The following is a 24,877-nucleotide window of genomic DNA, read 5'->3' on the forward strand; positions in this document are numbered from 1 at the left end:
CCTTTGCGGAGATATTAGGGCTTTCATCTGAGCATGTTTATTCATTTTCTCACTCATGATTTTATTCTGTAATTAGGCAGCCCACTGCGTGCCGAGCTCCGTGCCAAGCCTTAGTAGGAGCATATAAGAAGACATGGTCCCTGCTTGCAGGCAGCAGCCTATTAGGAGGCGTCATGGGTAAAGAAATGGATGATAGGGGTGGAGGGAGCATGAGCAGGGGCAGGCTGGGTGATAGGAAGGAGGCTGTCAGTTCTTCAGAAAGCCTGGGGGGTGAGAGCCAGGGAAGGCTTCAGAGGGAGAGAGGCGGCGCCGGATCCAGAGCTTATGCTTTCCCTCTGCATGACACCACATCCTCCGCTGGTGTTCCCAGGAAGGCTAAGCCGGAGTTGGTGTGGCCCACAAATGTGTGTCCTGTCCTATATTGGCTTAGTTCAGGGCTTCTTAACAAGGGGTCAGTGGGCTTGAATTTAAATTCAAAACGACATTCTTGTGGGGACATGTTGGTGTGGGTGAAATATATTTATTAAATAACACATATACAATAATACAGTGGAGTATATAGTGTGGACTTAGTATTAATAATAATACAGTGGAGTATAGTGTGGACTTAGTAAGGGTCCTTGGTTTTCACCTGACTCGCAAAGGGGACTGTGGAACAAAAAAGCTTAAGAACCCCTGCTTTTTACCCTGCCATCCTATTGGTGATGGGTAATATATGTCAAGTCTCCTTTCTTTTCTTCCTCATTAATCTTCTCAGAATATAGGAAGATTGTTGAATGAAAATATTATTATTTTTAACATATTTGTGTCACATGGAATTGGAGAAATTTTTTAAAATTATGTTCAGTAATATATATCTTGAAGGAATCACAAAACACTTTCATTGCCCATGTCCCCTAAGTAATTTTGTGATGGCTTTTGGCAATCTTTCCATTGCCAGTAGTTAGCCTTTGCACCTGCTGACTCTTGAAAGTTGCTTATTTTGTGAGTGCTCCTTCAAGACCAACTTATAAAATTCGGTCCTGGATCATAACACTGGCATTTAACCTTTCTTTGCAAAGACATTCTGCCTTTCTTTCTCATTTAATTGAATTTAGGTGCATGTTAAATCTTGCCAGTTTTGGAGGGAAGGCTCACTTTCAGGGTCACAGACTTGCATTAGAGCTTCTGCCCATAAAATCTCCTAACAGTGAAATGTTCCTGCTCCTGCCACCCTGCAGTCAGTGGATCCTGATTCTACAGTGTTTTACCCTGGTCAGGCTTGCATATTTACCTTCTGGAAACCTGTGGAAAGATTAGCCTTCTGTTTCCCAGTGACCTGAGCCCACCCCTGCTCGCTGAATCGACAGTGCCCTCCTGAAGAGCTCCCCGCAGCCCCAGCCCCTCTCCGACCTGCCCACACAGCCAGGCTGGTTTCCTCCTATCTGGTCGTGCCTTCCCAGTCTCCTTCCTCTCTACCCTCATTAGTAGAAGATCTCCAGGGTTCTGCCTTGCAGCCTCTTCTCCGCCCACGTCACTTGCTCTCCCTTGGTCTGGTCGCCTGCCATGGGCACGGCCTTGGCCTTAGGGCTGAGTGTTTCCCGCCCTCTGTTCTTGCCCTTTTCTGCACCCACACGTGCCTCCTGTGCCCCCCACCTCCCCACGTGCTGGGCACCTCTGCCTCGGAGCCTTCAGCCTCGCTGATCCCCCTGCCTGAGAACTCTTCCTCAGATAGGCTCCTGCCTTGACCCCTCACTGCCATCAGGCCTTTGAGCAATTGTCATCATCTCCACTGGACTTGCCTGAGATATGATCTGTTCTACTTGTGGGTTTCTGGTTTTATCTCCCTTTCCAGAATGTAGACTCCATGATGTCAGCGATTTGGGTCTTGACCTCCAGAGTCTTGAATGGTCCTTGGTCCACAGAAAGTGCTCAGCAAGTAGGGTTTGGATGAATGAATGGCTGGGGCATGGGAGCCTGACAGTGCAGGTGAGGGGTGCTCCTGAGGCCGTTGAGAGCTCTGCCCCCAGCCAGCGGAGGGTTCGTGCCTTGAGTGGGCCTGTTTCCTGCTTTGAAAACTGGGGCATGTGTACGCAGCTGGCTCAAGGGCCTCTCGAAGCACTAACATTCTATCACACTCTGGGTAGCCCCAGACTTGGGATTTTAGCAGCAGTTCTGGAAATAAAAATAACATCATGTAAACCTTTATTTGTGTGATTTCTCACCACTTGATGTTTGTGTTCTTTTTCCCATACCATTGCTATCTGTGGTTAAATATCTCCTTTGTGGCTTTGTGGGGGGAATAGAACAAAGGTGGGGGTAAGCAAAACACTCAGCTTCTCAGTGAAATCTGTAACACGCTTTGGTTTACTGACATGTTTGCTATCTATTTTTTTAAAAGTTTGTTGACCGATTTTTTTAAAAAAAGTATCACTTTCTTTTGCCAAATACATTTAAGAGCATGCCTATTTTTGTCAAAGAAGGTGATAGCAATCTTATTTTTTTCTAGTTTTAGATACTCCATGCTACAGATAGTACTTTAAGAAAAGGATTCCCTATGACATCTGCCTGCCATCCGTAAAATACTCAGTCCCCTTTCAAGTAAGTATGTTGCTTGACTTTGCTCCCTCCTGATCAGAAGGCAAGGATTCTGAAAACCTTACCATTATTACATTCAGACAAACATGTCGAGGTGTTTTGCTCGCTGGCAGATACTTGCTCGCCAGCTTTTAAGACATCCCTGCTTTTGAGGTGGACCCAGAGACCTGAACATCATTCGTTGCAGCTGGATATTTCTAAGAATTTCCGTGATATGCCTTCTCCATATCTGTGAGCTATGTTTTTCATTGCTGTGGTATCTTTATCGGCAGTCTCCGAAGTATTTTGAAGGTGCCTATCGTGGGTGTAGATTTGAAGACAAATGAAAAATTTTAAACCTTAACACTCTTGATGAGAAGTGCTTCATCTTTGGTTGGAGAATGTGATGGTGTTTGCAGACAGCTCACATGGTGTGACCTGGGAGTTGGTCTGGGAAGATTTTTGCCGGGTGGTCTCAGAAAGAGGACAGAACATAAACTGCCTGAAAGGGACAGGGTCCGGGCGGGTGGCGTGGGTGGCATAGAACAGACCCCACTGTGCTTGGCTGCACCTGCACACCACGCCTGGGCTTCCTCTCTGGCCCCAGAAGCCAGTGAAGAGTCTGGAAAGGTCCTGTCCGGGTCTCCTCTTATAGCCAGATTAGTCTTCCCATGGAGGAGCTGAGGAAGTAGATGAACCGTATGCAATATCTGCATTTCAGAGGGTCTGAGAGCTGTGCATCACAGAGCGAGGGCTTGGGGGTATTTAGGAAGCAGTTCTTCAGCTGGCTTTGTCGGAGGCGCTTTGAGGAATGTAAAGACACTCTCTGAGCATGCATGGTCCAGTGACTGCACGCTCTCCTTTGCTGGAGGACCTCCCTCAGCCTCCTTTCCAGCAGCCACGTGCAGCCTACGGTGGCTCACAGTGTGCCAGGCGTGTGCCTCTTCGTTATCATTCAGTGTGCAGAATGTCATGAGGCAGGTCTTACTGCTCTCCAGGAACCTCAGAATCTAACTTAGGCTGACAAATAAGAATTCTCCTGTGGCAGGTGGAATTCTGCAATCTGCGGAGAGAGAAGGATTAAAGAGTGAGCAGACAATTTCCCCTTCCTGCCTGAGCTGCGCCCTGGAATCTGGCACCCTTATTGCCACTTACTTTACCTCGTCTCCTCATCATAGATGGGAGAAGTTGGGGTGGAAGAGCCCGGGGCCCCTCTTGGCTGGAAGGAAACCTCAGGGTCTCCCCTCCCCAGGCCTTCCTACAGCAGAGGTTGTGGAATTGCCCCTGAGCACAGGTGGATTTAGTGGCAAACACCTTTACACTGGGCCCGTGTCCTCCGCTTTACGTGGGTCTAGGACAGGGGTTCTTCGCCCTTTTTGTTCCATGGACCCCTTTGCCAGTCAGGTGAAATGAATACTACTGTAATTTATTTATTGCATACATTTGTATGTGAAGGAAATGCTAGATTTCAGTTAGAGGTCAGGGAAAATGAAGAGTGTCAGCTGAGTTTTTTCAATTCAGGCGCTTTCCATGGACCCCTTGGGGATCCGTAGAACGTGGTTAAGAACCCCCGGTCCAGGCAGACCCATCCCTGTCTGCCTGGAGCTGAGTGGTTTCCAGGGACCCAGGACTCTCAGAGCCAAAACTGGGTCTGTCCTGAGCAAACGGGACAGTTTGGACCCTCTCGAGATACCTGCTTATCCCCATTTTCCTCGCACACGGCTACCTAGTGTTTCCGCTTACAAGGCGGGCTGCCAACTGCCCTTCGGTCTGTAGCCCTGACGACCAGGAACAAACTGGGGACTTCAGAAGTTGTGGGTTTAATCTCACTTCTGTCACTCACTCACTGTGCGCAGGAACTAAGGCAGGTCACTTCACTTCTCTGAGCCTCAGTTTCCCAGATGCTACATAAGAAAAACAATGGCAGCAAGCTGGTAGGGACGTTAAGAGAGTTATATGGCATAGCTGGGGGAGGCGCTGGCACGCTTTGGGCACTCAAGAAGTGGGGATCCCCTTTCTCCCACAGTACAAACTGTCTGAAGAAGACAGTCGGTTATCTTCAGAGGCATTTACTGTCTTGAGCTCTAGCAATATAATTTTTTAGGTAGATCTAAAGTCAGGAAAATTAGAAAGGATTCAACCATGGAACTCATTAATACAGTGCCTGCTGGGTTGTAGTCTTATTCCCGTTTTGTGCCTAGTTTACCTTTATTGAATTACTGTTTCCTGTCAGTGTAAACTGCTTTAGAAACATCCTGAATTTATGCCATCAGATATGTGAGATTCTAATAACAATAAACGTCAAAATAACTTCAGTAGATTGAAGTGCAAAATAAAGAGAAACTAAATCTTAGCCGCTGTGTCTAATTCTCAAATAATGTCAGATAACTGTGTGCAAGTTACTTTGAGTTGTTTTTGCATCAGTTTTTCCCCAAAATAGGATAAAAACACTTAAAAAGGCATATACACTCTAAACATAATTTGTGTTTTATCTATATTCACGTTTTTGTCTGTTTGGGGCTATTATTTCATTTAAAGTTCATTGAAACTTTATTCTTTTCTAAGTTCTGAAAGTACAGATTAGCAGCCTTAAAAATACATGTGCATTATTATTGCCGTTAAGTGTTGTCACTGCTCCGTAATACGTGCATCTAGGGCTAGAGTCACCCCTTCCACCTCATGGGGATTAGGGGCACGGCGCCCTGGCAATCCGAAAAACCTGTGTAAAATTTTTTGACCCTCCCTTCTTACCAGAGAAAAAGTCTGAATTTTTTCTTTTTCTTTTATGGGGTGTTTACAGTACCTTATTGTAAAATTTGGATTAAGTATTTGGTCATAGGCAATATTATACAATATTATATGTGTATTTTGTACATTTCTGAATTTCTAAACTTTTTCTTCATTGTCTTCTGGGCTTCATGTGTCATCTACAGCTTCCACAAAACTCCCCCAAAAAATTCCCATTTAATTACTTATGCTGCCCCATGATACATCGAAACTGCAATGGGGAAAGTCGCAATGTGGAAGGGATAACTGTACTTTGTTTTTAGAGTACGAGCCGGGACATTTTTAAGTGGCCTCTTGTTTAATAAAACTAGAACGGAAAATGATGGCATGATATGAAATGACATTCTTTCGGCCAAACCTTACGAGACCTCTGGAGTTATACATGTATAAGGAATACACAAATACTGACTTCTGTGCATGAGGCACATGATCTCACTTTCAGGAAATAAGTTAGAAGTTTCCCTTGTTTTTAGTTTCTTGTTAATACCTTAATACAAACCTAAGTAATCGACAGTTTCTCCTTGAAAGTTTCCTCTTTCAAATACTTGAACTTCCCTGGCACAGATTTTTGTTCTTTTGTATCGTGAGTGCTGGTTGCTTGAGAAATTGCTAGGAGCAAAAACAACCCTTTGCACATTTCCTCTGTGTTCAATGGCCCTGACCAAAACTACATGCTAGTTTTCCCCAAACACCTTTTTTTCCAATTTGACATTTCCTAAAGCTGATCTCTCTGTAATGAGTGGTTTGTAATTTGTCCGTGACTCATTCGCCTTTCGTGCCAGCACATGTCACTTCGGCCTCTTCTCAGTTCAGCACTTTGCCAAGTGAATGACTCAGAGCTCAGGTTCTACCAACCAGTCAGGTGTGGCTGCACCAAGGCCAGCTCAGCTGACCTTGAACAAGGTCTGCTCAGGAACTGGGGAAAGTCCGTCATGGAAATGAGCCCACTGTGCAGTCTAACAGAGCCCACCAAGAGGAGGGGGAGGACAGAGTACTCACTGGGAAAAGCAGCTGATGTTTCAGGTGTTTTATTCTCCTTACTCACAGAAATTTTGATAGAATAGATATAGGGATATTTCCCCTTTCTAAAATAAAATATGCCTGTATTCAGAAAGGAAGTATAATTGTGCTAGTGAGGATTTAGCACATTTATTATGAAGTTCGAGAGTCCGCTATTGATTGCAATTTAAATTGTTAAACTACCTATTAAATTTAGCAAATTTAAAATGCTGTTTTCTCTTTCAGATGGAAGGCAAATGCTGTCATTTGTGTGTATACACAGGCATTTTTGTCATTGTAAATTATTAATGGCTATTACAGTATAAGTTGGTTGATTGTCAATGTCATCATTCCTTTTCTTACAAAGATCAGAGGGCAGGGAGTTACGTCGTCATCCACAGAAGTGCTGGTCTGTGAGGACTGTGCAGAGGCTTTCATACCTCACCTTCTGTCTTCACCTGCCCTGCAGGGAAGGAAGTAGGATCTTCATTTGTAGATGGAGAAAGCAAGAGTCAGAGAGGTTAAATCTCATACCTAGGATATTAGTTGGCCACAGGGCTGCTGATGCAAAGTACCAGAAATGTGTTGGCTTTCGTAATGGGAATTTCATTTGGGGTAAAAGCTTACAATTCTGAGGCTGCAAAATGTCCAAAGCAAGGCACCATCAGAGATACTTCCTCATCAAGGTCAGCTACTGGTGATCCTGGTGTCCTGCCACTTGGTGAAGATGGCAGCCAATTTCTGCCAATGTCCCTGCCTTGCCCTTGGAATCTGCCATCTCCTGCAGCTCAGCTGTGGGCAGCCAGGCATAGGGTGTGACTCTTTGCGGATCTCCTCTCTCAGTCTCAGCTCTTCCTCCCCGAGTTCAGCTGAGGGTTATCAGGCATATGGCTCATCTCTCCAGCCTTTCGCTGATCTATGAGCCCAGCCTCTTGGGGGCTGTGTGCTTAAGCTTTGGCTGCTAGTGATCCTTCAGTCCTCTCTCACGTGGCAAGGTCAAAAATGGTGTTCTCTGTCTCTGTGCATGTGTCTCCGTTTATATAAAGCTCTAATAAGAGGGCAGAGATACCACCTGAGTCATGTCTCACGGGCGTAGACCAATCCAAAGGGTCCAATATCCAAAGGGATGGATTAGTTCAAGAACACAGTCTTTTACTCTTTGGGATTCAGAAAATAAAGCCAATGTCAAAAGTTCCTTTTTCCTTTAAAAAAAAAAATTGGGCATTTTGAGCAAAATCCAACCCATTTTTACTATTCTTTCACACAGTCAGCAAATTTTATGCAATGCGTTTCTTTACAACTTAGGAGAGGGTGCAGTTGCAAAATGGTATAGTAGGAAGCTTTATAGGCAGCTCCTTCCACTAGAAAAAGGAATGAGCTGGCAAGAGATTGGAATTAACTAGGTGTGATCCTTGGAACCAGATTGGACTTTTAGGATAGCTCATTACATGAGTGCCAGAAGGAGCAAGAAGCTGCCCAAATGTCAGTTTTTATGAAGAAACCACTGAGTAGCCTCCATTCCTCAGCGCCATGGAGTCAGCTTTGGAACTAGAGAATTTTTCAGACCTAACTGGTTCAGGCCAAGGCAGCAGGCAGAGTGAACTTCATCCTCCAAAAGTTGGGGTTGAGGTTGAGGTCTAAAGTTTGGGGTGAGGGTTAAGGTCAGTCTGCTGTATGTACGTATTACCATATACATTTATAAGTAGTCTTGATGTTATTTGCAATTTTATTTATGCATATATTTATTTCCTAAACTATATGATAAATTCATCTAAAATGTTGCCCTTAACACATAGAACACAGGCTCTCAAATGTTGGAGTGGGCAAATAAATACCCAGTGACATCCCTGGTCCCTCAGGAATCCCCCTTGGCAGTGGGTTTTTGCCATGTGGCAAGAACATGGACTGTGGGTGAAATCAGAAAGGGGATGTTAGATCATTTTGCAGCATAAACAGTGTTCTGTCGTTGAAGTTTCTGAAGAGGAAGGAAGTTATTTACCATCCTGGGAAACCCGTCATGAAGATAACAGTTTTGGTCAACAGCACAGAATTGCAAGCTATAGTCAGTTCTTATATATTCATAGTACACTGACATCCAAATAGAAAATGCAATCAGGAGGAAAATAACAGCATCTCTTGGAAGGTAAAACAGACCTGCTTACAAGCAAGAAGCACTGCAGAGAGAAATGATCACATTCCACTCATTTTTGAAGACCCCGTTCCAATGTCACCTCCTGTGTGAAACCTTTTCTTGTCCTTAAATTGCCTTTTTTTCCCAGAACTTACCTCCTGAGTTCTCATTGTCCGTTAAAAAATAGTCTCCATGAAAGGGCATTTATAATCTGATTTTAGTTTATACAGAGTTTCTTCTGCTTCTTTTAGTAGATTATAAGCAATTTGAGGGTAGGAATCAGGTCTTAAACTCTGACTTGTTAGACTCCAACGCAGAATTTTTTCAGACTGTTGAGGATTAGAGTATGTTTGTGGAATTTAATAGGATCAGAGGGCTTTTTTGTGCATATGAGGGAAAGTCACTACAGATTTCTCATCTAGCAGTGTCTCACCTGCCTGTTTAATCACTGCCTCCCACACACTCTGCTGGCAGCATCTTCAGATAATGAGAGATAGCAGCGTGGCAGGGGGAGGGCAGAGGGATTAGCAGGGTTAGTGTGATCATTTCACTGAAAGAGAGAGAGATGAAAAATGGAAGGAGAAAAAGAAATCAGAAACAAAAGAGGAAAACAAATTTTTGGATTGGGTTGCTCTCAGCTGGTTCCTGTGAACATTTTGGTAGAGTATTATGAGAACTTGAGCTTAAACTTGAAGCTAGTCGAACTCCAGAACAATCAAAGCATAATTGTCTCTTTTACTCTTCAACTGCATTTAAAAGATGGTTTTGTTTACAACATTCAGTTTTACATTCAGTTTTCTTTTTTGGCTCTAATTCAGTGTTCCCTAAAGATTCACAGAGTCCACATTCAGGATTCAAGTATTCGGGATTAACCCCAAATTCAATATTTGTCTCAATTCTGTGAACTTGGGGAGCTGTCGAATCAAATGATTCCAGGTCATAGCCAATAAGCAAGAGGGAGGGAGAGCCACCCACCGCCACTGATCACATTTGGAACTCAAGTTCTGTCTGCGGTGTTAATCCATTCATTCTCTCCACCAGAAAAGTATTTATTCAGAGCCTAGTGTACCTGGGGATTTAATGGAGATTAAGAAACCTTTTCCAGCTGACTTTCTCAGTCATTCTTGTGAAGGGATATAAACTTTGTATTAGAAAAATCAGTCTGAGAAGGGTAGCGAATAAGAGTGCTAAAGTTGAAAGTAAAGAAAATATGAGGAGATCCAAAGGAGCCAAAGGCTTTAGCCAGAATCAGAGCTCTGGTTAAGTGAGAGCATGCTGTGTCTAATTTATTGGGAGCTCAGATCTGCAACAAATAGAAGATCCTATTACTAAATTGTAGATTCTAATCTATAATTCAAACTAGTGAATGCCTGGGGTCTAGTCTCCATCTTCTCAGAAGTCTCAAGTGCATCTCTCCTGAACATCAGGGATCCTCCAGAGGTGACCTTGTGAGGCCTTGTTGGCGGGCATGAGAATTCTATAGAGTGGAAGAAAAAAGGAGTTGGCGGGCTCTACTGATGATGTGGAATTCACCTAAGAGTGGAACAAAGTATTTTCAAGTATTGCTTTAATGGTAGCTGGCCTCCAAATAATTCGTGCTAGAATTTCTGATTTTTAAGTGAGTTTGTAAGATTCTGTGTGCTTTCCTTCCATCTCAGTTAGCAGTGGATGTGAATCTCAATTTAATTTTTTAAACCTGTTTTTCATGGAAAAGCTTAATACCTTAAAACCTACAACTTTCTACCGCCACCCCAGGTAAAGAGGGGGTTGTGAAGCTTTGCCCTTCACTTATTAACGTGGATTGCTTTCCAAGAGGTTCTTCTCCGATGCCAGCAGAGATTTTTATGTAACTCCTAGGAGAATGACCATATGCCTTTTTTCTTTTCCCCTGCCAGTAGCATTGGCTTCAAAGCATGGCACCAGGAGTAACTTGCATCCTGTATTCTCCCAAGACTCTTTCCCAGATGCTTCTAACAAGGTGCATCAGCCTGGAAATACAGGGGTGGGGCAGGCAGGTCACCAGTACTGCAAAGAGAATGCATTAATTACTTTATTCTACCAGCCCACTGATTCCTGGGCCTCTTTCTCGAGGGTTCTTCTTCCTTCCTGTAAACATGGCAGTACCTAAGGGGGGAATAAAGAAAAGGCAGAGCTTTATTTTCTGTTGCTTTCCTAGTTTCATTCATAGTTCAACATTTCATGCTGTGCTTTTAAGGAAAAGAATATTTTTCTGTTGTAATAAGTCATTTTGTTTCATTCTACCTACCATAAAATCTTGGATGTTGTTATACTTGTAGATTTCTATTTGAGAATTTGACCAGTGGCTCATCACAAACCAGAAGGTGCATGCGTTGAACTCGGGCCTAAAAAAAGCCTCATGTTAAGAATTTTTAGAGAGTATAATGAATTCTCCTTGAATACACCTGGCACATTTATTAGATTTATTTATAAAGCATTTTCGGGCTGTATTCACTCTCTCCCTGCAGGCTTCTCCCTTGCCAGATGTATATTTTCTTTACTTTGCTTCCCTAGTCCCATGTCCCTATTACATAATGGACTGCATTCTGCTTCTGTGTTGATGTTTTGTTTCTGTTTTCACATATAGCGTTCTCCACCACGCATTGTTCATCGTCTGTGTATAATAGATTCAGTCCTCAAGTAGTGTCTAGAGTGCTAGGCCCAAGTAAGTTGCCTCAATTAGTACCCTTGGCATTTGTTGTAGATTCCTCACTGCTAAATCAAATACCGTGCATTGGTTTGGCTTACAGACAGGAATTTATTGGCGTACAGTTTTGAGGCTAGGGGCCGTCCAAAATCAAGGTGTCATCAAGGTGGTCTTTCTCTCGGAAGACTGGCATCCCGGGGCTGGCTGCCAGTGGTCCTTGGTCCTTGGCTGCTTTATCACATGGCAGCCCATGTGGCCGCCTCTCCTGGCTTCTCCTCATCCGGGTTCCGCTGACTTTCAGCTTCTGGCTACTCGCTCTGGCTTTTCTCTCTCCATGACCTTCACTATCAGGCCTTCAGCACACGATTAAGACCCATCCTGATTCAGTTGGACCACACATTAGCTGAAATAATCCCTTCAATAGCTCTGTTTATAAGAGTTCACATCCACAGTACTGGTTTAAGATTAAAAACGTGTTTTTCCAGAGTCCAGAGCTCCAAGCCACTCCCAGCATTCAATTAAGATGCTAAGGATGATAAAGAAAAACAATAATATTCATATTATTTACTGTCCATTATGAAACAGTAAATGAAGAGATCATTTGTAGACATTTTAGGCCATTTAGGATTTTATTGTGTCTAATTGTACTTTGATGATGATACTTGCCCTTGTATCTGTTTGCCAGATATTTTTTTAAAAATGGAATGATGTTTCTGAGTATTTTACGATTATTAGATGTTTGTGTCCAATAGGTATTTTATCTTTGAAAACTATTTCCAAAAGATTTCCAAATTTATATTTGGAAGTTATTTAAGGCTATCGAAATCTGGTTTCCAAGGATGCTCTGATGTGTGCGTCTGTCACAAACTAATAAGCTACCGCTGTGTCGGCACTTAGCCTCTTTAGTAGTAGGGTCACCATGCGATTCCATGGATATTTCATGGAGAGTTCTGCTTCTGTTCTAAACGCATGCAGTATTGCTGGATATGTAAAATACCTTATAAATGCACCTTTGTTTCCAGTCTCCATACTTGTACAGATGATAATGCTCGAAGGGTACATTTCAATGTTGGTGTAAAAACAAAATATTAAGGGACTCATAGCTCAGTGTAATTGGTCACATGGTGTTCACAAATGCTGGGGTTTTGCTTAACCCTTATTTTGGTGCTTCCCAGGGTTAAGGTTCTTCCTAAGTGAAGGTACGAAACCCCTTCTGTGCAGCATCTCATTTAAGTCTCACAAAACAGATGGTGGTGGTTAGGCCTGCTGGGACCTAGCACGTAAAAATGGAGCAAGATTCGAGCCCAAGCTCTGCACCCTTGACCACCTCACCAAAGTGTGCTGACTGATAAGCACTTTCACTCAGCAGCCTTGAGGGGAGCGGGGGGAAGAGTAACTCAATTTTATCGAAGAGGCGGCAGAAACAGAGGGAAGTGACTTCTCAAAGTAACGAGGCTCATCGCTGGATAGGCCAGTGTGGAGCCCGCCTGTTTCCTTCCACTCTTCTGACTCCTCACCCAAACATCTGCCTATAATTTGGATCTCATTGGCTTCACTGTAGAATGAATGGATTAAACTATATTGTTGGTATCCAAACTCTGTTCCCGGGGCCCTAGGGGTTCTGAGGCTCTTAGGGGGGTAAGTTTTGGGGCTCTGCTTCAGCCCATACAGCTCTTTTACATATCAACGTTCCACAAAACCTTCACTTTAGGGAGAGTGCCTGCAGCTAATAAATACTTTGAAGACTACTGAATGTCGAGATTCTTATTACACTCTAAGCTCTAGCCTTTAGGGGCCAGTGCCAATTAAAAAGATCAAGGAAATTAATGTAAACATGAGTAGATCGGCAATTGGAAAATATGATTTGACTTAAAAAATTAATTGGCGGCTTTCTGAAAATGTAATTGTTGGGCCAGGCCAAGTGACCTGCCCAGAAGTAAAACTCCCTAATGTCTAGTTCCACGCCAGGTTGTACCTTGTCTGGAGTTTTCCTGCTCTCCTGGTCTCTGGTCTTTTCTCACTCAGCTCTATTTTCCATACTTGAGTGAGCATGAGTGACTTTAACCATCACCTAGCTCCCTGCTCCTTGGCTCCTATGACTTAACTTAGAGGGTTGAGTTTAGACCCTTTAACTTAGATAAAAGATTTCCCATGATGGTCTGTCAACATCTCCCCCTTTGTTGGCCCCCCTTACAGCATTCCCCTCTAAGACTGGGAAAGGACTACAGCCCCTGTAAATACTAAATCCTGTTAGGTCTCTGGGCTTGAGTTCTATGAGTCCATTTCTTGGGGCTTTAAGAATCAGCTCATTTCTTCCATGATGTCTCCATTTAACCCTGGAGCTCTCGGTATGTATGCCTTCTCGTTTGTATCTCCATCACTGCCCTTATCAGATCCTTTCCATTCAAATGATATCACTTTCTCTCCCTCATTTGTGTTCTCCTCAAAGACTGAGACCATATTTCAATCATTTTATAGCCCCCCTGCTTAGATCATAGTGCCCGACTCATGGAAGGGGCCCAATGTTTTCTAAAATGAAGCTAAATGAAATAAAGAAATTCTATTATGGCATATGTGTTTATTAATGCACAGAATATCTAAATTTTACTTATATCCCCCCTATTGTGATTATGCTAGGATTGTAACTATTTCAAAATTAATTTTAAAGGGTAGTCACAATATTTTGTTCATTAAATCTCACTGAAGTATGTGTGTGTGTATATATATATATTTGGTGAGTCTGTTCAAAAATAGAGTCCCTCTGATGTTCTAAACTCATTCCTACCCTAATTCTACCCGTAGTGGAGGAAAAATCCATCCTAATATATTTCCCTCATCCATAAGAAATAAATGAAGAAATAGACCAAATAAAGGAATCTTCCCTCTTCTCCAGTTACTAGACAGCTGTCTTCATTATTTTGCCAGTTTGATAAATTCCCAATTCCTTTAGGGCACCAGTGATGTTTTCAAGTAATATATCTAGTTGAGAACAGTTATAGTAAAATGACATTTCTAGGTAGACTTCTCTTTCTTTCACATTTAAATTCTGAATTCAGTGATGTGTTCCCCCTTCTTTCTGTAATATAATGTTCTGTATTTTCTGTGGTTTGGGAAGAGAGTTGAGTGGGACAGTTGTATATGCTTCTTTCATGGGATTCTATGATTATCAAGACTTAATTTAATAAGCCAAATTATGTTTCTTTCATTTTCTCAACTTCTTGAGTGATTGATTGTATGCCCTAGAATTTGTACTCAAGTTAAAACAGAACAAAGCTTCAGAGTAAGGCCCTCTTTCTTGATGCAGTGACATCTTTAGAGTGAGAGGAGATAGGGAAGCAGTTAGAACTGAGTTACCAAGGTGAAGTGATTCGTTGTTCAACACCTGTCCAGGATAGATTTTTCTGCTTTTAGTACTAGCTGTTTCATCAGAGGACCTAACAAGGTGAAACCCATACATATCAGCTTGCTGCCTTATAAACTCGATCCCTTGTAAATCCACGACGTTTTTTTTTTGTTACAACAGTTTTATATTCTCCTGTACATAAGTATTCCCTTTTGACAGGATTCGAGGCTAGGGTCATGAATGTTCCTTGAGCTGTGCTGAAAGCTTTGCAGTAAAGCTTTGAAGTTTTAGGGTGACAATCAAATGGTCCAACAAAAGGGCAATGAGAAGCTAAAATAAAAACCTTCACAGATGAGTGGTTTTATTTGACTTCAAATAGGTGGTCTTAATCTGCCTATCAGATGCTGCCAGTTTGCATCATCTGCATGGATCGGCAAACTTCAGTGTACAAGGATCATAAAATATTTTGTCCCTTGGAAGGTCATCTCTGGCTGAGCTAGAATTTCTCCTTTTCTGAGGAAAAGGAGATTTCTGTTTATCAAAAATTGTCATCTGCGTTGGGGAGTTATATTGAAATGTTTAATTCTTATATTTGACTGCTGATTTAGTCAGTTGTACTTAAAACATGGTACCTTAAGAGTCACAGGAATCTAGTTTTGTGGTGGTTTATTTGTTGATGCCTTAGTTTTATGGATTTTGTTTTCCGTAAAAAATATAATAGAATCCAAGCTCAAAGCCATTACTTTGTATTATCCAACGTACTTTTCCTTCTCTTGTCTTTTTTTTTTCTTCCTCCTATTAGCAGCTCTCATTGTACTTTGGAATTGTTCTCTTTGGTGTGATAAATGGGTTAAGAGCAAAATAAGGGTTTTATCCTTCAGGATTATTATGGAATTTTGGAAAGACATCCACTGGGGAATAACCATAAACAGCCTAACATGTAGTGATGTGGTCCTGGGAAATGAAAAACTTTACTTCTTCGTTTGAGTTATTCTTCATAAAAATTCACATATCCCTTATTTGTTTTTAGATCAACAGATTATCTTTTAGAAGTTCATAGATGTTGCTATTGAAACTAATTTTTATTTTAAAAACATTTTTCCCAGGTGATGTCTTTCAAAAAATTGTATTCTTTATGGATCTGTAGTATGAATTCTGCCCTTCTTCTTAAATGTATCATCCATTAGCAAGATTCAGTAGCAGCCGTCCAATTAACTAGTTGTGTTCAAAATAAAACCTAGAAGTATCCTTTCATTCTTTAGAGTTCTTTTAGAATTTCAGTAGTTTCATCTTATTACGCATAAAGATTGACTTGCTCTTCCCAACAAGGCCTAGGAATATTTTTAATGGTAACAATGCTAATATAACGTTAATAATCCTAAATTTAGCTGCTAACAGTGATAGAATGCTTACTCTGCACTTAGTGCCTTTTTAGCATTGGCAGGAATTATCCCACTTAATCCTCTCAACATTCTCCTAGTACAGAGGAGGAGATCAAAGCCCAAAAGCCTCATGCCTGTGGGGCTGTGTTCCGCTTGGACCATGCACTGCAGATTTTTCCAGCTGTGCCTTCACTCTCCTAGGTAGGTGCCGTGCAAGGAAATCAGATCCTTGAGTTTACCAGTCTTTTTGGTGGCCCCTCTAAAAAGTGAAAGGGGTAAGCCAAAAGAGAAGGACATTTTCATGCTCCTCTCCAGCCAGGATAATATTTGAAGCAAAACAGAATGGAAGCCATTTCTTTTCAGAAAAACTCTTCAGTGACAATTCTACTCTGCGTTCCGTGAGCCACGGAGGTTCAGATGATGTTGACACTGTCCCTCTGTTTGCAGCGGGGGTCTGAGCTTGGTTGGAGTAGAGGGCTGGTTCTCCACACCTGGTCTCCAGGACAGTTCCTTTGTCCGGCAGGTGTCCCCTGGTCCCTGCTGGATGGCACTGCACTCCTTGAACTCTACCCACTGAAAGGTTGTCGCTAATTTCTGCTGCATTTTGGCTCAACCCCTTCTCCCTTTCAGGAATCAGCATCAGGGTTCTGTAACCAGGTCTGCTGTCACTTGCTGGTGGAATTAGAGTTAAATCTGTGGACGACCTTATAATCACCATGCCTCCATCAGGTGGTAGTTGAGGGATGAAAGGACAAAGAAAAGAACTAAGCTGAGAAAACTTTGAAAAATGAATACCACATGTCCCCATTCAGAGTTCTCATAAAAATTTTTAAAAACCCACCCAAAATAACAATGGATGGTTGTATTGAAACCAAAGCTGCTGATCTCTCTTTTCCTTGCTTTGTGGGCACTGGCTTATAGGGAATATATGAAATGATCTCTCCGTGGCAAAGCAGTCTGTTACCATGGAAACATGCTTACTAGTTTCTAAACCCTTCAGGGCTAGTTCCAGGAACATTACTCCACGCTAATATGAAAAAATAAATAAATCCAAGATTAATATCTAGCCTTTTGATAGTTTTAATCCTTGAAAGAAGAGCATGCATGTCAAATTAGAAATAGATATTTTCTTCTCATCTGCAAAGTATTAATTTGTTGATGATTAATAATAATACTTTAGATCAACAGAAATCTGCCAGCAGATTCACATTTTGTTGGTAGTAAATGAGCTTTTCTTTTTCATGTCACAGTTTTGGGACTGGCATTAGATACCATGGTGCAAATATTTTATTTCATCAAACTTTGCTCTTTAGGTATTATTTTTGTCTTCTATAATCTTAGCTCCCTTATGAAAACATGCTATATTTACCATACCTCCTGTACCTGAGCAGACAGGGTATAATTGTTCACTTTTCCCTTTGATAGATTTTGTGTACAGTGCCTCGAGTCCTTCTAATTGCTTAGTTTAAAACTGGGAATAACATCTCAAGGGATGTACAGAAATATTCAAGGTTATATAGTAATTAATTGTGATACATGTAAATATTTGAATATAGGTTTAAATATTAAATATTTGATACAGTTTTAAAAAGTAGGCCCACAAGTAATTTCAATATTTAATTTTTTAATGCTGTAAAATAAGTTTGTTTATTCAATCTGTTTGTTGGGTTCTTGCCTTATACATAATTCAGCTTTTATCCTTCTTCCCTGTGTCTCCTCAGGGTGGATTTAGTGCTTTCATATATTACATTAATGTGCAGACATTTATTAATTTATTTTTATATGTTAAGATATTAAGTGTATAAATATATATACATGAATACTGTATATATATCTAACTCTATCACAGAGATTTTTCTGTTTTTTTCCCTACATATCTTCTTATGTTTCTTATTCTCTATTTTCTTTTTTTCTTATGGTTTTCCATAATGATATAAAGATTTCATGAAGTCCATTGACTTTATGTGCTTCATTTTTGGTTTTAAGATTGCCATTGATTTATTTCAATCTCTTCATTCCCTTTCCTACTACCTGCTTGCTAAGCATTCAGAAATGCCACCCTTTCTTTTTATCCGCCCCCTCCCCCCCCGTGACTTTTTGTGTGCTTTATGCTCTCTCTGTCCATTCGCCGTGCGTTCTTCTGTGTCTGTATTTATTATTTTTTATTTCCCCTCCCCCCTTGCGGCTTGCTTGCTGTCTGCTCCCTGTGTCCTTTTGCTGCATGCTTTTGCCTGTCTCCCTTTCTTGTTGCGTCACCTTGCTGAGTCGGCTCTCCGCGGTGCCTGTGGGCTGGGCAGCTCTCTGCAGTGTACAGGCGAGCCTGCCTTCACAACGATGCCCCGGGAAGTGAACCGAGGGCCTCCCATATGGTAGACTGGAGCCCAACTGATTGAGCCACAGCCGCTTCCCCACCCTTTTGTTTTTATTGTCCCAGTCACATATTTTGTGGATTTTTCCTTGCTTTTTGCTTCCTCCAGAGCACTGTGTCAAATTCCCCTTATCCCTTTCTTTTCTCTGTAACTTAGATTCTAGGAAAATCTTTTGGGAGTCAGGAATTGTAAACTATACTCCTGGTTCTCTGTAGTACATATACACATTTGCAAACTGTAAACACTGAAACTACAGATATTTGTTAAACTTCATTTGGTGTCCTGTCCTATATTTTGAAAATAAGAGTAATTGATTCAAATTGGGGTACTTGTTATTCCCATAAGATACAAATAAAGTAGGTGGGCTCCTTCAAAAATAGCATAGTTCCATCGTATTTTGGTTTGGTTTTCCATTGAATATGTTTCACATCCATTACAGAAAAACAGGTTTTATATTTTAAGTCTTGTCAGGGAATTTGTAACAAGAAGATCTTGTGTCCGGATCAAAACAGAAATCAAACACAATTGGCGTGGATGCTTTTAATAAATTGTCTTGGGCATTTACGCCTTGGCACAAACTCCAGTAAGCAGTCTGATTGTTCATGTAGTTGGAAAGGCCATTTATCCCTAATCATTCTAGCTTAACCTCATTTAAAGAATAAATTAATTGTTTCTAAATTTGTGCCAGCAATTGTTATTCCAGACGGTAGTGAAGTCTCTAAACATCATTTTTAACCTTTCATTAAATAGTCATTTCATTTCGATCCAAAAATAGCCTTTTGTTTTCTTTTTTAAACGTGGTGATCATGAGTATTTAATCAAAATAAACCACAGTGTATTATTAATTAGCGTAGTATTGATTTCTAGCCTGGCTAAACTGACTTTCTCCAAAATCGAATATCTTCCATATTTCAAGAACTCATTTCTTGATGGTACTCTATTACATTGTAATTTAATGATGTTGGATTGAAGTCACCAGCCAATAAGACAGCCACAGTTCTAAATAGCAAGTAGTATCAAATGGCAAACCGTTCTTTGTACCTTTCCTTAGTACTGAGGTTTTAGGTCTGTGCCCACCAACATGAGCTGGTTGTAAATGTCCTAGCTGTGGTTCCAGGGCACGTGGTGCATTTATTCCCAGGGAAAACACTACAGCAGTAAACTAGAGCTGTTGCATTTGCCAGTTGGTATGTATTCTGTTCTAATGATGTGCAGGCTCTACACATAAAACTTGAAATCTTCAGTCTGCATGCCACTTTAATTTTCTAGACCATCACATCATACTTTTCCTTTCACTCAACAAAGCTAACTAATCCACTGACACTTTTCAAGAATGTGTTTAAATTAGAGTGGAGGGAGAATATTCAGAGATCCAGAGTGCAAATAGCTTTGCTCCTGTTTGTGGTGTAATCCCAGGTGAGTCATCCTGCTTCAGTTAAGGAAGGAGGCACTCTGACTGACAGAACTTGGAAATGACAACAGAGCAGCAAGGAATAGTCTCACAATTCTCTTCACTTTTATTTTAGAGCAGGAAGTTGGGAAATTATCCACAGCATACCAATTTCTTGTACAATTTGATTTTAATGATAGAGAATTCACCATTGTTTATGTAATTTGATCTTCAGTAAAATTATGTATTCCTCATGTCTGCCTTTGCTTCAGATTATTTCCAAATTAATTGACTAAGAATATGTTTTTAAATGTAGGAAATTACTATAGATGAGATATGATTTCTAATTATAAGAAGGAATTTATTTATGCAAGTATTTCTATCAAGCTCATTACACTTGTTGCCTGAATGAATTGGTTTCCACCAAGTGCATACCCTTATATCTCATGTGCAACAGCTGAATCGCAGTTTTATGACCTTCCTCATCTGCATCCACCATAGAACTCCATTCTCCCATCTTAGTTCTCTTCTGACTACATCATCTTTCTGATTGTAACCCTCCCTCTGCACTAAACACTCCACACTTACTGTTCTTCTTACTTGCTTCTGATTCCCTAGTCAACATTGGTACAGCTTCACTTCTCCCTTAGTCTACTGAAACTATCCTCACAGAAATCACCAGTGCCTTAAAAATGAATGAATCTAGTAGCATCTTTTCAGTAATGATGCCACTCACATTCGTTGAGATTTCTGAAATGCTGAGTGCATCCTCCATCCTTGGCTTTTTGTTCTCATCCAAAGTCTTGAATCCCTCCATCTCCATAATGGGTTCCTTTTCCTCTGCACACTCGTGAATGTCAGTATCTCTGCTTTTGGCTTACTTTGTGTATGTTTTCAACTGGAGAATCTCTACTTTCATGAGCACCCATCTCTCCCTACTTCCCACTGAATTTGCACACCTCTACCTCCACCAGAGGCCACTACCTTCTCACATGTGTTGCTTCTCATACCTTAGCTGGGCCATCAACCAACATGGACATCTATCAGTCACTCACGCTAGGAATTTCAAAACCATTAAAAAGATTTAAGTGAATGCCCTGGTTTGAGTCTTTTGTGGACCTCAGAAAATTATGCTAACCCGTTCCTGTACATGTAAATGTATTTTATGTGGGATCTTTGGGTTAAATTCAGTTAAGGGATCTTTTGATTAGATCACTTTTGATTAGATCACTAAAGGGCCTTTGAACTATGTCAGTGAGGTGTGACCCACATTAGGTCTTGGCCCTCTTGCTAGAGTCTTATATAAACAGAGAATTGAAGGCAGAAACACACAGAGAAAGAGAATGTTCCATTTTTACCCTGCCCTGAGAGATAGGACTCCAGGATCACCTATAGCCACAGAAAGACAAAGAAACCCCAAGAGGTAGAGAGAGAGGTCAGAGGCTGGAATCAGCAGAGTAGCCCAAAGTTGTAGACAGAGGTCAGGGGAGAGATGAGCCATCTGCCTGATGGCCCACAGCTGACATCGGGGATACAATAATCCTGGAGGAGGAGGAGGCAGTCTTGCCACCACTGTACTTGGCCACATGGCAGGAGTCCAGAATCTCCAGCAGCCAACCTTTCATAAGACAGCATCTCTGATGATGCCTTGATTTGGACATTTTCACAGCCTTGGAGCTGTGTAAGGTTTTACCCTAATATGTTCCCATTATAAAAGCCAACCCATTTCTGCTATTTTGCATTGGCAGCCTTTAGCAAACTAAAACAGTGAGTCACATGATTAGATCATGTTTTAGTCTTCATATTTATCTGTTCAATAGCATATGGTACAGTGCTTATTATAAAATGGCCTATTGAATTAAGCCACTCTGCAGGGCAAAAAACTGAATGCATAGCCAAGGACTTTAGATCTGAATTTTAAACATTTCATATTTTGTTTAAAGGAAGTTGTAGTTCTCAAAAGTAAACTTTGTAAGGAGGAACACAGAGGATTTTGCAGTTGCCTAAGTTATTGCTACATATTGAGTATATGGCACATATTTCTCTAAGCAAATACCTGCATCCCTTCCCAGATATATGAATTGACCTTGATAATAAACCCCACAGGTGCAGTACTCCGTTTCTCATCATTTTCATTGCTGTAATCCCATTCCATGAGTCATAATGGCTTACTGAGCTTTCTTTTTCTGGCACATCTTATTTCTTGACCTGGCCTTCCATAAGGCATTTATGAATGTAAATGATTCAAGTGGTCTTTCTGTCCTTGGAATTTCAGTTCTGGCTTTATTTTCTTGGAAAAGCCATTTCTATTCCCAATCACCCCCAACTCTAAACTGAGTTCAGATGCATTTCCTTGAAGTCCCCCTATGGCTATGTTCATAATTCTAAACATTGTTTATCATTCTCTAATAAAATTGTCTGTTTCCCCAGCCAGAGCATGGTTCCTTAAAAGCTGGAACAGTGTCATTTTTGACTCTTACTACTGCTGAGCACTCAGCGTGTTCAGGCTATTGAGGGAAGTATTTGTTAAATGAAGTAGTAAAATATTGAGACAGACATGCCTTAACTCTTAAGTCTAGCACCTTGAACTTTGCTTCTAAACTGTACAGCATGTGTTTCATGCTTTGATCATTCTCAACACTAGCCTCAGTTTTCCAGGACCTCTGACGAATATCACGTAATGGGTTGGCTTAAACAACAGGAACTGACGGCTTCACGGTTGAACACTAATAGTCCCACATCAAGGCGTTAGCTAGCATGGCTCGCTTTCTTCCAGTCTGGAGTATTCTGGAACTCCTGTGTCACGTGGTGTCTGTCCCTTTGCCTTTTGCTGACCTCAGAGCTCCTACTGATGTCTGGCTTCTGCCGTATTCAATTTCCTTTGCGTGTGAGGATTCCAGTCATATGGCTGAAGACCTACCCTGATTGAATTTGACGTCATCCGAACAGGATCTCCTAAGATATTCACAAATGAGTCTATACCTTAAGTACTAATTTCTTTGTGGGTCCTCTTTCACACCCACAGGTACACAGGTTAAGACCTGAACATGGATTTTGAATGGGACAGGATTTAATCCCCAAGAAGGTTTATCTATCAATTTCAGAAACACATAGATTGGAAAAGTTGTTTCTTGGAACCATGACATGGAGTCATGTGGTCCCAAAGGGGCACTGTAGTTCCACCTGTTTTTCCCTAAAATTTCACAATCTGATGGGCCTGCAGTGAATTTTAAGGAAGTCTAATAAAGAGGGTTACAGAACACCTAAGTGCAGGCTGGATCCCAGGACAAAGTAGAAAATCATCTATTGAAACAACAGAGATGAAATGTAATTTTTTTTACATGGACCACTTTCATGTTCACCTTCTTTGCACAGGGGGATGGGGGTGGGAATGGGTGATTCAGTGGAACTAAATTAAAAGACAGTTGGCTTGTAGTTTTGGGTTTGTTTGTTTTTACAATATTTAAAATTCATTGTAAATGTTAAAAATCCACCTAAAATAACTTACTTGCAGCTCTCTGTATTGTGAAGCAATATTCTTTATTTCTGTGTTAAGTATTTTCCAAAATTCGTATTTGATTGCCTTTTTTACTTCTTTAAAATACTTGAAATTACTATTTTTTTAACTTGTTCCTGTAGTAACATACACACAACTCAGAATTCCACATTTTGACCACTTTCAAGTCTACAATTCATTGGTATAAAATATGTTCACAATGTTGTGCTAATGTCACCAACATCCATTACCCCAATTTTTTTATCACCTCAGTTAGAAAGTCTTGTGCCCATTAAAGGATAGCTTACCCTTACGCCTTGCCCCTGGTAACCCATAATTGAAACTGTGTTTCTCTAAGCAAATATACCCAATCAGAATAAAATTACACGTTGTGAAGTGATCTGAAAAGGTTCTCAAATGACATAACCCAGTGATGTATTAAAGTATAGAAAAACCGTTGATCAATGTTGGAAACCAAAGTCCATCTCCTGGGAATACAGGTTGAATTTTATTTTAATTGAGTAGCTTTGTATCAGCCACACCGTATTATTGACACATTAGGCTGTATATTTTATCCCACTAGTTCTTTTTAAAAAAAAGTCCTTATTTCCTTTTGCCTTTTCTAAGGGGTGAGGGCTTCCATCACATGGGGATCTCTCTCTCCCTGTGGATATTCATGTAGTGCACAGTTTAGGTACTTTAATAAGCAAGTGGAACTGTGTTTTGAATTGGCATTGTCTTTTGAATGCAGGAGGGGATAGTTTTAAAGACCATTCATTACTTCTGCCATTTTTCTAAAATTGGTTCAAGCTCCGGTGTTCTCTAAGATTGGAAAATATGGTCTGGAGCCAGAAAACCTGGGTTTTCATCAGAGTTCTACCCTTTAAGAGCTGGTGATCTGGGCAAGCTAGTTAACTTCTGTAAGCCTCAGATATCTTAGGGTTGTGTGAATGGAATGAGAAGATGGATATAGCACGTAGGATATGGTGTCTGACACACAAGAAGTGCTCTTATAATATTGCCAAAATTTGTAGTTGTTTTCATGCCCAATTGCATTAAAAAGGATGGTTGAGTTATTCTTCATTGTTTTTATTTTTCTTATATTCAGATGTCTTTTTTAACTCTTGGCTTCTAAATATTGGCTTATCTATTGAAAACCCTCTAAATGTTTATACAAAGCTTAGGCATTCGGTTGTTGCCCCAGAATAAACAAATATGTGATACTCTGCTTTAACTCATGGGCTTAGAATAAAAGTATCTAGTGAGTTGGAATCCTACTTAATCACTTTTCTTTAATAGAGGCAGTCTTTCCATGGTTCTCATGTGCATGATTTCAGTTACCACATTTTAGTTAAAGAAGCCAGGCCCCCAGCAACACAGTGCAAACTGCAGTTACCACAGTATATTAGCTGCATCTAATGGCATAAAGTAGAAACTTCACAGCTAGCTCTTTAGTAAATTACAGGTGCTCATCCGAATCAATGGCCAGTCACATAATTTTTTTCAAAGCCTGTAGGCAGTCGTCACTGTGCATCTGTTATTCATTTCATGCACAGACAGCATAGCATATAGTTGTGCTGTTTCCTTGTGTCCCAGTAGTAAACCCGTGAGACATTTACAAAGATGGATAAAAAGAAGGAATTGTCCAACACAGATAAAAGTGCAGCAGAGAAATGAAAAGTGGTAATACTAGAAGTGAAATTCTAATCCAAATGTATATAGAAGAAATAGCTGACTGTGAGAACTGCTGGCACTAGAT

General features: G+C 40.9%; 1 protein-coding gene across 6 annotated transcripts in view; it reads left to right on the forward strand.

Moving 5' to 3' along the window:
* Nucleotides 1–24,877, forward strand: part of FAM110B (family with sequence similarity 110 member B) — a 168,378-nt gene that overhangs the window by 91,477 nt on the left and 52,024 nt on the right. For 3 of the 6 annotated variants that reach the window (XR_011645624.1, XM_058275551.2, XM_004484341.5), the window contains one exon: nucleotides 2,489–2,580. The exons of the other annotated variants lie outside the window; for them this stretch is intronic. The gene's annotated coding sequence lies outside the window, so the exon portion shown is untranslated. The remainder of the gene's footprint in view (nucleotides 1–2,488; nucleotides 2,581–24,877) is intronic. 6 annotated transcript variants of the gene reach the window in all.

This window comes from Dasypus novemcinctus, chromosome 14, assembly GCF_030445035.2.
Source record: "Dasypus novemcinctus isolate mDasNov1 chromosome 14, mDasNov1.1.hap2, whole genome shotgun sequence".
NCBI classification, from domain to species: Eukaryota; Metazoa; Chordata; class Mammalia; order Cingulata; family Dasypodidae; genus Dasypus; species Dasypus novemcinctus.